At 41.0% G+C, this 17,539-nt stretch overlaps 1 long non-coding RNA gene across 3 annotated transcripts in view; it reads right to left on the minus strand.

Annotated features, from left to right (window-relative positions):
• LOC116631457 overlaps window positions 1-17,539 on the minus strand; it is a 636,051-nt gene that overhangs the window by 70,486 nt on the left and 548,026 nt on the right. For all 3 annotated transcript variants that reach the window (XR_004299177.1, XR_004299176.1, XR_004299175.1), the window contains exon 5: window positions 378-521. This is a non-coding gene — a long non-coding RNA (uncharacterized LOC116631457). The remainder of the gene's footprint in view (window positions 1-377; window positions 522-17,539) is intronic.

The following is a 17,539-nucleotide window of genomic DNA, read 5'->3' on the forward strand; positions in this document are numbered from 1 at the left end:
TGCACTCGCGCCCACACTCTCGTGGGTGTGCACTCGCGCCCACACTCTCGTGGGTGTGCACTCGCGCCCGGCCGAGTTAAGCACTGACGGATCTGGCTGGGGGAGAAAACATGGAGGGGAGGGGGTCGCCAGAGAGAAGGTCAAAGGAAGCAGGATACAGCATAACTCTGAGTTACTGTCCTTCTGGAGACCACCTTTCCCCTCCTCGTAGCCTGTGATGCCAGATACTTGACTCCCATCTGGGGGGGCTTTTTCTCACTATTAAGTGAGTGGTTAGTTTGGTCTTCCTATGCTGTCTTCCCAGAACCTTCCTCCCCCCGTATCAGCTAACATCGCATATTTATTCAGTGCATGCAAACTTCATTAAGCATAGATACCTTGTTCCCGTTGAGTCTTCAAATATCGCAGAAGATGGCTTTGTGCGCTCGTCTTCCTGGAGCACTTCAGCGAAGGCATCTCAGCCCCTTTAAAAATGTCTCCGAGCCAGATTGCTTCTCTGTGGGCAGTATACATTGAGGTATCTGAAACAAACACAGAACTCCAATTATTGTTTGCCTGTGAACTGGTTAGCAAGATGATTACAAGATACAGTAAATACACTTGGCATGTTGAAACATACTTTCAGCTCCAATGACTTCAAATAGCTTCTAAGTAAAACAAATAAACAGAATAATGGTGGGATTTATTTGGAATTATTCATTATGAGCCTACCCAAGGCATGACATTTCCAATCACGTCTTAATTTTCTTTTTAGGAGCAGAAAGGGTTTTCATATCTTGACATATTCACCACCCTGGGCCTGAGGCAGTTATCTCTCTGGCTCATTCTATGGTTCCAAATGCTGATGGCATGCTGTGGGGTCTTGCGGATCACGCATGGTTTGCTCTGGCTTCTACACATTAAAAGTGAAATAAATACCCAGGCTGACTGTCCTAGATTATGATCTATGAGTTGATGTGTTAAATGAGCCCATTGCTTTAAAGGTTATAAATGACAAGATTTTTACTATTACAAGTAATTTACAGCTATTTCCTGTTTGACGTGACAGATCCTCCTGGAGAAGTCCAAATTTGTCTGCTTGACATACATTTATTTTAACATTCTCTCTTTCTCCAAATTCTAGAACATATTAACTACTGTTTTCCTGGGTGTCAATTTGCACCTGTGGGGTCTACCTCTTGAGGCTTCAATGAGGTCCCCTGGCCTCCACTCCAGATGGCTGCCTGCATTTGAGCAGCTAATGTGGATGATTACTGGCATATTTACTGTAATTTATAAAAATCACAGGAAATGACATTTTTATTAGTCACTGACTCACTATCACCGACCGCAGTGGATGTTATGCATACAAATCCATTTTAAAAATTGTTCTTCCTAAATCAGAAGCTCTTCCTGGTCTTTAATTCTGTGAAATGATCCTGTTTCGCTTTGCTTACCATGGGTGAGGTCACAGAGGAGCTCAGATCGCAGCTTATTTCCTACGGCCTGGAACTTTTTGAGTGAGGCCGGGAATGGGGGTCAGGCAAATGCCCTCCCAGATTGAGGGAAAGCTCCAGAAGTGTGCGGGCCTCAGTAGGGAGGGCAGCGAGGAGCCAGAGCATGGAGCCAGGTGGCAGCCCCCCGACACCGCGGCCCACAGTGAGGATGACGTGCTCGGTTGTCTCGGCCACAGTGGCGTGCGCCAGGATTCATATCCCAGGCCCGGTGACAGAGCTGTTGGCTAGAGAATTCTGTGCAGAGACAAAACCTGAGAAAACTCACTGAGCTTTGCTACCCCTGTTCCGTGCTCCATGCCCGCCAGGAAGGCCTTGCTTATCTCAGAAGGGAGGTCATGGATTGAATCTTACAGCCTGAGTCAGAATTCTCTATGTGAACAAGGGCAGAGGACTGTCTGCCAAGATATCAGGGTTTTGGAGTACATTTGAGGGAACAGCAGAAAATAAGGCTGGAAACAAGGGCAGGAACCATCAGAAGGAGCCTTGAATGACACTCACTAAAAGAGTAATCTTCATTCCATAGGCAACAAGAAACACTGACGAATGTTGAGTCCTTTTGGGTATATTGAGTACAGCCTGGGTGGAGTCACACGATGTCAGAGTCAGAAGCAGCAGTCGAAAATATACAGTTGATGAGAAAGGGGACAATGTCCCAAGAAAAGGAACGAGGGATGAAGATGTCATCTGGGCAACATGGTCTTCCACAGAGGAGATGAAGCAGTGCATGGAGAAGAAAGGGGTCATGTCAAGAAAGTCAAGAAGGAAGAGCTCCCAGACATCTGCAAGACCGGAAAACCAAGTGGGTGAAAGTCACCCAAATGTTCCACGTTTGTGGGACACTAGGAAGTCACTGTTTCCTGTAAGCCCAAGGTGGAATGGTGGAGCAGAGCACACACTGCAGTAAGGTGAGGAGAAGACAGGAGAGCGGAGGGCTCGCGTCCCAGACGGCTCCACCGCGAGGGGAGGAGGCGTCGGTGTGTTTACATAAAGGAGACTGGTGCACTTCCCGGCTGGAAGCAGAGTAGATGAGCAACGTTTGAGAATAACCGTGGAGCCAGGAGGACCTGGACCCTAGGACACGGTAGGAAGAGCCTTCCCCATGGATAGGGAAAGTGGCAGGGAGGGAAAGCTGCTAATGCTTATTGACTCTCATTTGTAAATACACCTGTGTACTAGACACAACAAAGCTCAGGCAGAGGCTTTTAATGCCCGTGTTACAATAAGAAAACTGAAGCTCAGGGGAACCCAGCTAATATGCAGGAAAGCCAACATCCAAACTTATACCCGCAAGACTGAAATGTTCCTAACGGCCCACCATGCTACCGTCAATGGGACCTCTGAGGGGTGAGGAGAGACATCAATGAGAGACCTGGACAAGACATGGATTACACATCAATGGGACATTGATAGAAGTCATTGATGAGACATTGATGAGATACTGATAGTCATTAATGAGTCATTGATGAGGCATTACTGAGTCATTGATAAATCATTGATGAGTCACTGATGAGACATTGGTGAGAGACATGGATGAGACATCAGTGAGAGACATTTATAAATGACATTGATGAGCAACATCAGTGAAACATTGATGGAGTCATTAGTATGAGACTTTGATGAAACTGGTGAGAAACATTGATGAGATATTGATGAGTCATTGATGAGATACTGATGAGTCATTAATGAGTCATTGATGAGTCACTGGTGAGAGACATTGATGAGACATTGACATTGCTCACATAGGATATGAATATAGGCACCATCCTGACAGGTGCCTCTGCTTTAGAAGAAGCAGCCAATTCACCTGAAAGAGGAAGAAAATGTATGGCGGGTGAAACTGCTTGAGGTGGCAGAGCTCAGAAATGGAAGAAGATCTGACCAGGGTTGGGGGGGTGCAAGAAAGGAATCCTGAGGGGGGCCCAGGACCCAGCTGATTTTTCAAATTAACCAAACGGAAATGTACCATGAGCTTGTAAGGATGGGCTGAAACACAGCACTGATCCTTTCCATTGGCTTGAGGGTTAGAGCAGGATTTGGCCATTTTAAGCCCCAGGTGGGTGAGATGCCAACTTGCTTGCAAGGTCTTTAAGGGGGAAGCCCGGCAAAGGCCCAGGGGAGAGATAAGATGTGCTGTGTTGTGGGCAGAACACGGCGCACGATAAAGCGCATTTCGGTCTCTAGCAGAGCCATCCTGCACCTTCGGGAAGAGGGAAGTTGGAAGGAAGCTGAGAGAGAGAAAGAGAGAGAGACACACAGTCAGAGGGCAAGAGTGAAAGACCCAGAGAGAGAAGAGGGGAGGAGTGAGCGGAAGGGGGAATGGAGAAGGGGGACAGGAAGCTGGGTGGGATGGAGGGGAGCGGGGAGGGGGGAGCTGGAGCGGCTGGTATGTGCCGAGATGGGGGGCCGCAAATCACGGTCCCCCAAGACGGTCAGCAGTGTTCTCCTGCCATGACCAGTACCAAAGATCCAATTAACACGTCCTCCGCTGTGTGGGAAGAAGAACCAGCTCTAACAAATATTTGTTGAGGACCCATAATGTCTCACTGTCTCAGGAATGTTCCCCTCTTTAGTTCTCAAAACAATTCTTCAAGTCAGACGTCACTTTTGCCATTTGAAGAGACCAAAGCTCAGAGAGGTTGAGAACTTGCCTTGGTTTACACAGCTAGTAAGTAGCATGGTCTGTGTTTCGATCAGACCATTCTCAGTGCTCTTTCTGCACCACACCTCCCACCGTGAGGGGTACAAAACGCATCCAGCACAGCGCACCGTGAGGGGGGTTTCACCAGCCCCGCAGTGCGTGAGATGAAGATGAAGTGCGGCGGGCCCTGAGGAAACGGGCAGTTGCTACGATTGCAAGCCCTCTGCAGAAGAGATAGAACGGGCCTCTGTATCTCTTCAGTTGGTCCAGAGGAGGGGCTCTTAACTGCTTTGGGACATCACCCCATTGACAGGCTGGTGAAGCCCACGAACCCCTTCTCAGGGTAATGCTTCTAAATGTATAAAATGGGACGCATGAGAGGAACCAAGTCATTATTTGGAAAATTGATAGATACAAAGGGAAAGAATCAAGAATGTGTCTTCTGACTTTCTATACTAACTCTACCCCTGGGCAACCAAACAGCTGATGAAGATATGTTTTCCTTGTGGAAATATTACAGATAATACATTGTAAGAAATGATAGAATTAAACCATTTCGTAACCCCTAATTAACTAATGGATCAAAACACTGAAGATCGGTGGTTGCTAACAGAGAGAACCAAAAGTAATCTCGCCCCTTCTTCCGCCCCTAAAACCTATGGCATCAAGTCTCGAGACCCGATTTTCAGTTTACAAGAAACACAGAGGAAAGAGAGACCTGATGAACTACACCATAGGGATGCGACCATATCCTAGCCTGTTGGAAACTCCACAGGGTAAACAACCTATATCGTGTCTCGGAGTTACGAGATAATGCAGCATTGAAAAGGATTTGGGGGTAGAGTTGGATGGTGGATGTGTGGGATTCTACATATCATTCAGTCTACTTTCATGTATGTTCTGAGTTCTTCACAATAAAAAATTAAAACTACGGTGCTCTGGTAAGCGCTGTGAACTGTGCAAGACTGTTGAATCTCAGATCTGTACCTCTGAAACAAATAATGCAATATATGTTAAGGAAAAAAAAAAGAAGAAGAAGAATGTAGCAGGAGGGGAAGAATGAAGGGGGGGAAATCAGAGGGGGAGACGAACCATGAGAGACGATGGACTCTGAAAAACAAACTGAGGGTTCTAGAGCAGAGGGGGGTGGGAGGATGGGTTAGCCTGGTGATGGGTATTGAGGAGGGCACGTTCTGCATGGAGCACTGGGTGTTATGCACAAACAATGAATCATGGAACACTACATCTAAAACTAATGATGCAATGTATGGGGATTAACATAACAATAAAAATTTTAAAAAAGAAAAAAATTAAAACTACGATGTAAGATTATCAAGGAAACAACTCATATTTTGAAATGCAAATATCAAAATGTTTTAAAAATATTTCCCAAGATAGTAATAATTTCCCTCCATAATGCACTAAGTAATAAAGTCTGTGGCAGTTTTGAAAACCATTGCAATGTCAAAGTGGCTGTGAGAATAAAACCGTAGTATGAGATGAAAATACCGATTATTTCAATGGGTGACAACACCACAGGAAATGCTGATACCCCTGTGGTTTGCCGACTACATTCATAACTGAAAGAAAATGCTAAATTTCAGCTGCAAGTTAATAAAAATAAAGGTGAAGATTTTTCTGTTCAGGTTCAGCGGGCATTCTGAATTCTGTGCGTGGATGGGGTCCTTCGACCCCAGGTTAACAGCCCCTGGTCTAAAGGCAGAGAAGATTCTGGAGTGAACGCAGTGTTTTTACCCTGGGCTAGAGCCATCCCATGTCAGTCGTGGGGGTCTGAACTGACTTAAAAATCGTGGTTCTTATCTGCTTGAGGCATTCGCGAACGTGTCTCTGGGTTCCTCTTTTCCCTTTGGAGACTGAGGCGCTCCTCCTTCAGAGACAAGTTGGGAATCAGCGTTTCTTCTTTGCGCCCCTGAAAGAAGTGACCTAATTAGCATACCACGTTCTCTCTACCACGGAAGAACCACTTGCAGCCGCACAGAGCCACAGATTCCTCAAATGTTAGAATAACGAGAAAACTTAATGCAACTCCTGTGTCTTGCAGGTGAGAACAGTGATGCTCAGGCAGATGAGGGCCTACACCTGCTGCGTGCACGGTGCCCTCCACCTCTCACTCGTCGTGTCACAGGGCCTAGTAGTTCTGTGGGAGTAGCTCCAACTTCAAGCATTTTTATGCACTAACAAATCGGTAGCCATTTGGAAAAAATAATACTTGTAAGCTGAAGGAAGAAAGCGATATTGTAATTACATTGGCAGATGATCGCAAGTCCTTACTAGAGGCACATGTTCCTGCCGCCGGAATCAGATTGGGCTGCCACCCTCCCATCCCGTTCTGCATTGATTTTTGTGTGGTGCTCACTTTTTATCACAAAAGCTGCTCAAAATCCAGCTTCACACAGATAATGATGCTAATCTGCTGTGAAACAGTGAACCATGTGAGGCTGGTAGTCTGTGTGGTGTCACAGGATGACAAGTATCACCGTGTCCCTGTTGGAAGTGAGAGTACCCCACGGTACCTCTGTAAGTGTGCTGTGATGTCCCCAGGGAGCCAAGGTCTAGCCCAAGGTCATACAGGTCGGGGCACTGGATCCAGAAGAACCAACATCTCTTGCTTCCTAGCCCACTGGGTCATATTCGCGGGAGAACTGTAGCCTTCTTTGGATTTCATTTTATAATTGGGTATCTGTCGAAAATAGAACTTGATGAAATCATGTGGCAAATTATTGTGTTTAATGCTGAAAATCCTCCCTATCCAAGTAAATGTAATTTATCTGGGCTTTGTCCTCTGGGCAAAGTTGTTTGATTCGTAGAAAGTCTACTATTAAATTTTTTTTTTTTAATTCTAGCAGTTCCTTTAGCTGTATTTGGTGGTTCATTTCCATTTGCACTTATACTTCCGGACATGATGGAAAATTTGTATCAAACTAGACCTCTTACTGTTAGGAAACCTTAAAACTGGACAAAACATATGAAATAACTGTTTTCAGATGTTGGGTAACAAGCAATATAAAACATATATAAAAAATATGTGACCTGGAGAGGGGGAAAGCAGATGAGGCAAGCCCGTGATCACCCAGATTTCTGCCTGGAGGCACTTCTCAAAGCACACTGCAGGAAGGGGGAGCCCAGGCAGGATAAGGCAGTCCTGCTAAGGTGAGGACATGGGGGTTGGAGACTAGAACCAAAGGGGGGCCTGGAGGGCAGGGTACAAGGGATGCACAGAGGAGGATTCCAGAAATCTGCATAGACAGCCCCTTGAGTCCCTGACTGAAGAGCTGGCTCTCTATGCTAAAGGCAGGGCGCTGACAAAGCAGACAGAGATCAACTATCAAGAAGTGAGCAACGTGGAAATTCCAGAACTTACGCAGGGCTGGGAAATAATGAAGCACTGACCAACCAGTCAGAAAAACCACACTGAACACACCGAGCACTCAGCTAATATCCCAGGAGAACAGGGCTCTGAACAGGGTGACCAAGCCCTAGGGGAAAGACTACTCTAGATGTGCCCTATTTAAATTCTATGCTCTTTAAGTGAAGACAATAAAATTGGGACATTCAACAGTGTGGCATCCACTATGCCCAGGATACAATAAAAAATTGCCAGACATGTAAAGAAGCAAAAAAATGTGAGAAAAATGTGAGCAGTAGCAACATCAGTTAAAAGGAACAGACCTGCAATGACAGAAATGTCAGACTTTATTTTTATTTTTTTAAGCAGGCTTCATACCCGGTGTAGAGCCCAACATGGGGCTTGAGCTCACGACCCTGAGATCAAGACCTGAAGTGAGATCAAGAGCTGGACACTTAACTGACTGAGCCACCAAGGCACCCCAGAAATGACAGACTTCACTACAACTAATATAAATAGTTTGAAATTTTTAAGTAAAAGTATGGACACATTGTGGGAATAGATGGGCAAAATCAACAGAGAAGTAAAAATGATTGGAAAAGAACACAGGAAATTCTAGAACTGAAACATACAATCTAAAATGAAATAGTTCCAATAGAAACTAAAACAAAAAAACAAGCGAACAGATCAATGAAACTAGAAGCTGATTCTTTGAAAAGATCAATAAAATTGATAAACCTTTAGCCAGACTCATCCAAAAAAAGAGAGAGAGGGGATGCCTGGATGGCTCAGTCAATAGAGGGTGGGACTCCTGATCTCGGGTTGTGGGTTTGAGCCCCACTTTGAATGTTAAGATTACTTAAAAATAAAATCTTTAAAAAAAAAGAACAACAGGCCAATACCTCTGATATACATAGATGAAAAAGTCCCCAACAAAATGCTAGCAAACCAAATCCAACAATACCTTAAAAAAATCATTCACCACAATGAAGTGGTATTTACTCTGGAATGCAAGGGTGGTTCAAAATTCATAAACCAATCAACATGATATATCACATCAATAAGAGAAAGGATAAAAACCATATAACCATTTCAATAGATGTCAAAAAAGCATTTGATAAAGTACAACATCCATTCATGACAAAAACCCTCAACAAAGTAGGTTTTTTTTTTAAAGATTTTATTTATTTATTTGACAAAGAGAGAGAGCAGGAACACAAGCAGGGGGAGTGGGAGAGGGAGAAGCAGGCTTCCCACTGAGCAGGGAGCCAGATGTGGGGCTCGATCCCACGACCCTGGGATCATGACCTGAGCTGAAGGCAGACGCTTAACAACTGAGCCACTCACGCGCCCCAACAAAGTAGGTTTAGAGGGAACATACCTCAACATAATAAAGGCCATATATGAAAAACCCACAGCCAACATCAATACCCAATGGGGAAAAACTGAGAGCTTTCCCCGTAAGGTCAGGAACAAGACAGGGATGACCACTCTCAGCACTTTATTCAACACAGTACTGCAAGTCCCAGCCTCAGCAATCAGACAATATAAAGAAATAACAGGCATCCAAATTGGTAAGGAAGAAGCAAAACTCTATTTGCAGATGACATGATGCTATATGTATAGAAAACCCCAGAGACTCCACCAAAAAAACTACTAGAACTGATAAATAAATTTAGTAAAGTCAAAGGATACAAAATCAATATATAGAAATCTGTTGCATTTCTATACACTAATAATGAAGCAGCAGAAAAAGAAATTAAGAAAGCAATCCCATTTATAATTGCACCAAAAATAATAAAATACCTAGGAATAAACCTAACCAAAGAGGTGAAAGACCTATACTCTGAAAACTATAAAACATTGATGAAAAAAATTCAAGATGACACAAAGAAATGTAAAGACATTCCATGTTCATGGGTTGGAAGGACAGCTATTGTTAAAATGTCCATACTACCAAATGCAATCTACAGATTTAATGGAATCCCTATCAAAATACCAACAGCATTTTTCACAGAACTAGAACAAACAATCCTACAGTTTGTATGGAACCACAAAAGACCCCAAATAGCCAAAGCAATCCTGAAAAAGAAAAACAAAGCTAGAAGTATCACAATTCTAGACTTTAAGCTATATTACAAAGCTGTAGTCGTCAAAACAGTATGGTACTGGCACAAAAATAGACACACAGATCAATGGAACAGAACAGAAAGCCCAGAAATAAACCCATAATTATATGGTCAATTAATCTTTGACAAAGCAGGAAAGAATATACAATGGGAAAAGGACAGTCTCTTCAACAAATGGTGTTGGGAAAACTGGAAAGCCACAGGCAAAAGAAGGAAACTGGACCACTTTCTTTCACCATACACAGAAATAAACTCAAAATGGATTAAGGACCTAAATGTGAGACCTGAAACCATAAAAATCCTAGAAGAGAGCACAGGTAGTAACTTCTCTGACATCGGTCATAGCAACATCTTTCTAGATCTGTCTCCTGAGACGAGGGAAACAAAAGCAAAAGTAAACTATTGGGGCTTTATCAAGACAAAAAGCTTCTGCACACTGAAGGAAATAACCAACAAAACCAAAAGGCAACCTACTGAATGGGAGAAGATATTTGTAAATGACATATCTGATAAAGGGTTAGTATCCAAAATATATAAAGAACTTATACAACTTGGGGCACCTGGCTGGGTCGGTTGGAAGAGCATGTGATCTTGGGGTCATGGGTTTAAGCCCATGTCGGGCATACAGTTTTCTAAAAAAAAAAAAAAGAAAGAAAGAAAGAAAAAAAAAAGAAAAGAACTGTTACAACTTAAAACCAAAAAACCAAATAATCTAATTAAAAATGGGCAGAAGACATGAACAGACATTTCTCCAAAGAAGACATACAGATCACCAACAGACATATGAAAAGATGCTCAACATCACTCATCATCAGGGAAATACAAATCAAAATCACAGTGAGGTATCATCTCACACCTGTCAGAATGGTTAAAATAAAAAACTCAAGAAAATATTGGTAAAGATGTGGACAAAAAGGTAATACATATTGGTAAAGATGTGGACAAAAAGGAATCCTCTTGCACTGTTGTTGGGAATGCAAACTGGTGCAGCCACTGTGGAAAGCAGTATGGAGTTCCTCAAAGAATTAAAAATAGAATTACCATATGATTCAGTAAGCGCACTACTATTTACCTAAAGAATATAAAAACACTAATTTGAAAGGATACATGCACCTTTATGTTTATAGCAGCATTATCAACAATAGCCAAATTATGGAAGCAGTCCAAGTATCCATCAATAGATGAATAAAGAAGATATGGTGTATATATATATATATGTATATATATATATACATATATATAATATCCCATTATATATATATACATATTATTATTTCACCATAAAAAGGAATGAAATCTTGCCATTTGCAACAGCATGGATGGAGTTAAACAGTATTATGCTAAGTGAAGTAAGTCAGTCAGAGAAAGACAAATACCAGATGATCTCACTCATATGTAGAATTTTTTAAAAAGATTTTATTTATTTATTTATTTGAGAGAGAGAGAGCATGCGTGCGAGAGCAGGGGGAGGGGCAGAGGGAGAGGGAGAGAGAGAATCCTTAGGCAGACTCTATCCTGAGCGCAGAGCCTGATGCAGGGCTCAATCCCATGACCCTGAGATCATGACCTGAACTGAAACCAAGAGTTGGATGCTTAACTGACTGAGCCAGCCAGGCGCCCCTCACTCATACGTGGAATTTAAGACACAAAACAAACAAGCAAAGGGAAAAAGACAGAGAGAGGCAAACCAAGAAACAGACTTAACTATAGAGAACATACTGATGGTTACCAGAGGGGTAGGGGGTGGGGGGATGGGGGAAATAGGGGATGGGGATGAAAAGTGCATTTATGATAAGCACTGAGGAATATATAGGACTGTTGAATCACAATATTGTACACCTGGAACTAATATAACACTGTGTGTTAACTATACTGGAATTGTAAAACATGGTAATAGAATGAAATGAAATGAAATATTTCCATTCATCTGTGACCTTTCCAATCATAATTTCTGTCTTGTCCCTGCATACAATGCATTATACAAAATATACTGTCTTCATAAATAAAATGCATTATAAGACTAGTAGCACTATGTTTTACTTTAGCCGCTCTCCTGCAAGGAAGCCAGGGGACTTCATGGACACAGGCAGGTAAGTTCCAAGTGAATTGGGCAGCACTGGACACTTTACTGCCTAAGACAGTGCTGTTCAGTGGAACTTTCTATGACAATGAAAATGGTCAATATCTGCTCTGTCCAATACAGTAGCCACTAGACCCATGATGCTCCTTAAAGGTATTTTAATTAAAAACTCAATTTCTCAATCACAGTAGTCACATTTCAAATGATCATAGTACAGCCTTGCATGCACTAAGGTCTTAAGGAAGATGTTTACGGCCTTAAAGTCAATTTTGTTAAAATCAAATGTTTTGTGTGTTAAAAGAATTAATTCAACTTCCGAAGGTTAGAATAACTCAATAACTCCATGAAGAGTAGTTTATGCCCTGGGGAAATCAAGTGGGAAATTTTTTCTCATTTTATTAGCCAATATGTTAACAGAGTAGTGAAGGCCTTGTCTGAACACAGCGGTTTTCAAACTTTCATGGGCAAAGCAGTTCCTTGGAGAGTTTGCTATCAGTGAAGATTTCTGAGAGACATCTATGCTCACATTAAGGAGTGTCTAATCTGGGTGTCTTCCTGGATGGAATTTAGGAATCCATCTTCTTAGGAAGCATCTCAGGTAATTCTGGTATATGATTACCCCTTAAGAAATGCTAAAAAAAAAAGTACACAAATATCCAAACCAAATATTAACACCTCAATCAGTATGGTTTTCTGTGCATGATGTGGGCAATTATTTAATTTTTCCCTTTGTTACTTATGTTTCCTTTGTTACTTATGTATATTCATCAGCTAAGCTCTTCTTAAATGTAGAACAATATTCTTTTCCCATTTTTACTTTATTCTACTCAAAACAAATTGCATCTTCCAGATGATTCAAAATATCATATTTTTGTACATTAGAACCTTGCATGCAGCAGGTGCTATTCATTTGTTGAGTGAGTGAATCTAGACGATGGGGATACCATCTCTGAAAACACTTGCCCGGCACACACTAATAAGCTAATGATGTGAGAACTGAGATACTGGGTCCCAACTGAGTACTTTCCCTTTTTACGTCAGCAGAATGTACTTCACAAGTAAACTCATCATTAGAGAGTTCTGGATCATTAGTCCCTTTCTCTTTGTAAATAAATTACAATAAAAATTTTGCTCACGGACTCACTAAAACATGTGTTCTCTCTTGGAGGTGATTGAAAATTCTCTCACATGGTAATACAGACTTGGCTTACAGAATTCATTTTATGAACCAAAAGAGAAGAGAGGGGGAGAAGGAGTAGGAACGAAAAATTGTGAAAATCAGAGGATGAGGCAGAAGATGTGGCCTCTAGCTAATAGGAATTCCAGAAAGAGAGAACAGAGAAAAATAGAGGAAGGAAACTTCAAAGAAATAATTGATGTAATTTCACAGAATTGAAGAATATGACTTTTAAGATTGAAAGAGCACACTAAATATCCAGTATAATAAATGAAAGAAAAAAAAAAGACTCACATAATGCACATCACCATGCAATTTCAAAAATTAGGAATAAAGAGAGGGAATAAAAAAATACCCAGAATAACTTACATAGAAAGACTAAAAAACAAGCAAACAAAATAAAAACAAGTCAAATATAAAGGATCAGGAATCCAATACAATAGATTATCTACAACTAATATGATACTTAATGGTGAAAGACTGAAAGCTTTCTCCCTAAGATCGAGAATAGGACAGGAATGTTGCTCTCACTATTTCTCTTCAACACTGTACTGGAGTTTCTAGCCAGTGCAGTAAGGTAAGAAAAAGACATTTAGGTTAGAAAGGTAGAAACAAAAATGTCTTTATTTGCTGATGGTAGAATTGTCTTTGTCAAAAATTTTATAGAAGCTGGAAAAAAAAGCTAGAAGAATTTAAAAGAAACTTACCAAAGTTACAAAATACAAGATCAAAATTCAAAAATCAATTGCACTTCTCTGTATTAGCAATGAACAATCAGAAACTGAAATTCAAATAACAGTACCACTTACAATAGCATAATCAAATATGAAACAGTTTGGGGTACAGATCTGTACACTGAAAACTACAAAACATTGCTAAGAGATATTAGAGAAGATGTAAATAAATGGAGAAATATAACATGTCAATGAATTGGAAGACTCAGTATTGTTAAGATACCAATTCTCCAGAAAGCATCTATAGACTCCATGAAATCCCACTTAAAATTGCCGAAAGCTTTTTGTAGAAATGGACACGCTTAATCTAAATTTTATACCAAAAAAAAGACATAGAAGAGCCAAAACTATTTTTGAAAAAAGATTTTAAAAAGTAGAAGGATTTATACTATCTGTTTCCAAGACTTATAAAAAGGTAGTAAGCAAGCCTGTGCGGTATTGGCATGAAGACAGAGCGATAGATCAATGTATCAGGATAAAGAGTCTAAAAGTAGACCCACACATATATGGTGAATTGACTTTCGACAAAGGTGACAAAGCAATTTCATAGGGAAAAAAGAATCTTTTCTAAAGTGATATTAGAACAATTGAGTAACCATATGCCAAAAATATCAACCTTTACCTCATGCCGCATACAAAAGTTAATTCAAAATGCATCATGGACCTGAATGTGAGAACTAAACCTACAGAATGTTAGAGCATGGTTCTCCAGAACTTTCTGTGATAACAAAAATATTCTTTGTTTGTACTGCACAAGATAACAGCTATTAGCCACATGTGACTATTGAGTGCTTGAAATGTGCCTAGTGTGATTGAGGAATGGATTTTTTTAAATTTAATTTTACTTGATTTAATGTGAAATATAAATAGCCATATGTAGGTAGTAGCTATCAGGCATCACAATTCCAGAAGAAATCACAGGAGACAGGCTGAGGGACCTTGACTTTGGCAAAGACTCCTTAAATACAACACAAAGACATGAACAGTTAAAAAAAAAAAAAAAAAAGAAACCAATAAACCAGACTTTATCAAAACTTAAAGCTTTTATTTTTCAAAAGACATTGTTAAGAAATGAAAAGGCAAGCTGCAGATTGAGAGAATATTTGCAAAACAGTTACCTGACTTATATCCAGTATATGTTAAGAACTGTCAAAACTCAATAATACAAAAAATTATGAAAATTAACAACATGTTTGAACAGACATTTGTCTAGAAATATATATATATATACTTATACAGATAGCTAATAAGCACATGAAAAGATGATCAATATGATTCATCATGAGGAAATGAAAAGTAAAACTATAATGGGAAACTACCAGACACGCAGGTGTATAGCAAAAATTAAAAAGCAAGTGTAACTGGAACTCTCACATATTGCTGGTGTAGTGAAAAACAGTTTTGTCATTTCTTAAACATCTAAACATATACCTATGACACAACCATCCCACACTTAGGTATTTACCCAAACAAAATGAAAGCACACATCCACACAAAAACTTGTACGCAAATTCATGATAGCCAAAAACCAGATACAAAAGTCCATCAGTTTGTTTAGGTGTCTAAAGAACCCCTAGGACATCCAGGCAGTGGGATGTTCCTCAACAGTTATAGGAACGGCCTACTGATAATGTTGTAACATGGATGAATCCCAAAATAATTATGTAAGTGAAAGAGGCTAGATGGGGGTTATATACTATACAATTCCACTTATATAAAATTCTAGAAAATGCAACCAAATCCATAGTGATAAAAAGCACTTTCATAGTTACCCGCAGGCAAAGATGGAGGGTTTGCAAAGGGGCTAAGGAAACTTTTGAGGGTGACGGATATGTTCATTATCTTGATTGTGGTGATGGTTTCATGAGTACACACATTTGTTGAAAAGAGTCAAATTGTACACTTTACAAATGTATGGCTCATTGCATATCAAGTATCCCTCAGTAAACTGTAAGAAACAGTAGTATGGACTACTGAAAAGCAACATAGCAAGTTAGAGGACAAAATTTCAAGGGAAACGTATTTTTCACCTAGAATCCCATACCTAGCTCAACTACCCTCTAGTGTTGCACAGCCTACTAGAAGATATAACTTACCAAAACAAGGGAGTAAGTCAAGCAGGAGGGAGAACATGGGATCCTGAAGAGGGGAGAGCCACATGGAAGAAAGGTAGAGTGAAGACTGCGGCAATGATAATTCTGTGGCAACACTTGAGAGCAGCCCACCCAGCTGGGAGCAGGTGGACAGAGGGCTCTGGCAGGAATCCTCCAGGGAGAAAGTGAACTCATAAATTCCTGATGTGTTTGATTTTGCAGAAGATGGTATCAAAGATGTTTACGATACTGATACCGAGCATGGAAGGAATTTGTGATAAGAAAAGAGAAAACGAAGTAAATGAACAACAACGTTCACAAACCAAGACCGTTACCAACTCTGGGAAAAACAAAGTTTCACAAGAAAGGAAATATAATCATGGTTCACCATTGGGCTCAGCCATGAACAATACTTCCATTTTCGGACTGAGGTCAACACTGAATATTGATGTAACATAAAACAATGATGTATCTACTTTGGGGAAGAGGGGAGTGGGAAAGAATGTAAAAGAACATGAAAGCTTTATAGTTTATAGATAATGTCTAAAATAAATAAATTAAGAATAATCCTCTGGAGGCAGGATGATCCGGTGGAGCGAGCGCAGGAGACCCCCAGGGCAATGAAAGCACTCTGTGTAGTACTATAATGGTGGACACAGGGTGTTCCATGTTTGTCCAAACCCATAGAATGTACAACACCGAGATCGAATCCTGATGTGCACTGTGGACACTGGGTGATGATGACAAATGTCCCACTCTGCGGGGGATGTTGGTAATGGGGGAGGCTGCGTGTGCAGTGGGCAGGGTACACAGGGATTCTGTACTTTCCACTCAGTGTGGCTGTGAACCTAAAATTGCTCTAAACATACCGTCTGTTAAAAGTGTTCATGAGCAATACACTAATTATACATATTAGAATCTGTCTGTTGTAGATTTTAATCTGAGCTTCCTGTTCATTAAGGATCTGCCCTTTGATATTACTTAAGCTCTCAGTTTCTTCATCTATAAAAAGGGGGAAAATTATAATTTGGAGGTGTAGTGAGGATTAAATGAGATTCTGTGTGTGAACTGTAATAGTGATTAATCTTGCATTCTTCCCGAAGAGATAAAGGTGGCTCACAAAGATGCACTTGACAGCAAGATGAATTCAATTAAAAATAACTAAGAAAAATAGGGCAACTCTGGAACCCAGGACTTGTTCAGTTCTCTTTGTCCTGTGATTGAAGCAGCACCTTTGGGGTAAATTTAATGAGTTCATGTGCCCATTATGTGCTGCCTTAATGTGTCGTCCTGCAGCCCCGTGTTGTCCTGCGATAAGCCCCGTTGTTGTCCTACAACACCCTGTGCTGTTACGTAGATGATTAATTCAACGTAGACCCCAAGCCAGTTTGAGGGGCCGAACCAGTTGTATTAAAAGGGTCCCGTATACCAATAGATTTAGGGGATAATTACACACAGATTTTTGAAAGCCCGCTAAGGCCTAAACTTCAATTTTCTAGTAAAACCAGAGCCCTCAGAATGTGAAGCACTTCCTAGGCAAGAAAATGTATTAGTGTCCTAATCAAAAGAGTGAACGTTATGGCTTGACTGGTGTTCCCCAAGAAGATGTGGCAGTCCCGAGCCCCTTCTGAGACCTTCTTTGGAAATAGGGTCTTTGCAGATGATCAAGTTAAGATGAGGGCATCAGGGTGGGCCCTGATTCAGTATGACTGCCGCCCATACAAGAAGGGGAAATTTGGACCCAGAGGCACATGGGGAGATGCCGTATGTGGATGCAGGCAGAGTGGGAGCCGTGTCTACAAGCCAAGGCGTGCTGACGATCTCC

The sequence above is a fragment of the Phoca vitulina genome, unplaced genomic scaffold (genome assembly GCF_004348235.1).
Source record: "Phoca vitulina isolate PV1807 unplaced genomic scaffold, GSC_HSeal_1.0 scaffold5, whole genome shotgun sequence".
Taxonomy (NCBI): domain Eukaryota; kingdom Metazoa; phylum Chordata; class Mammalia; order Carnivora; family Phocidae; genus Phoca; species Phoca vitulina.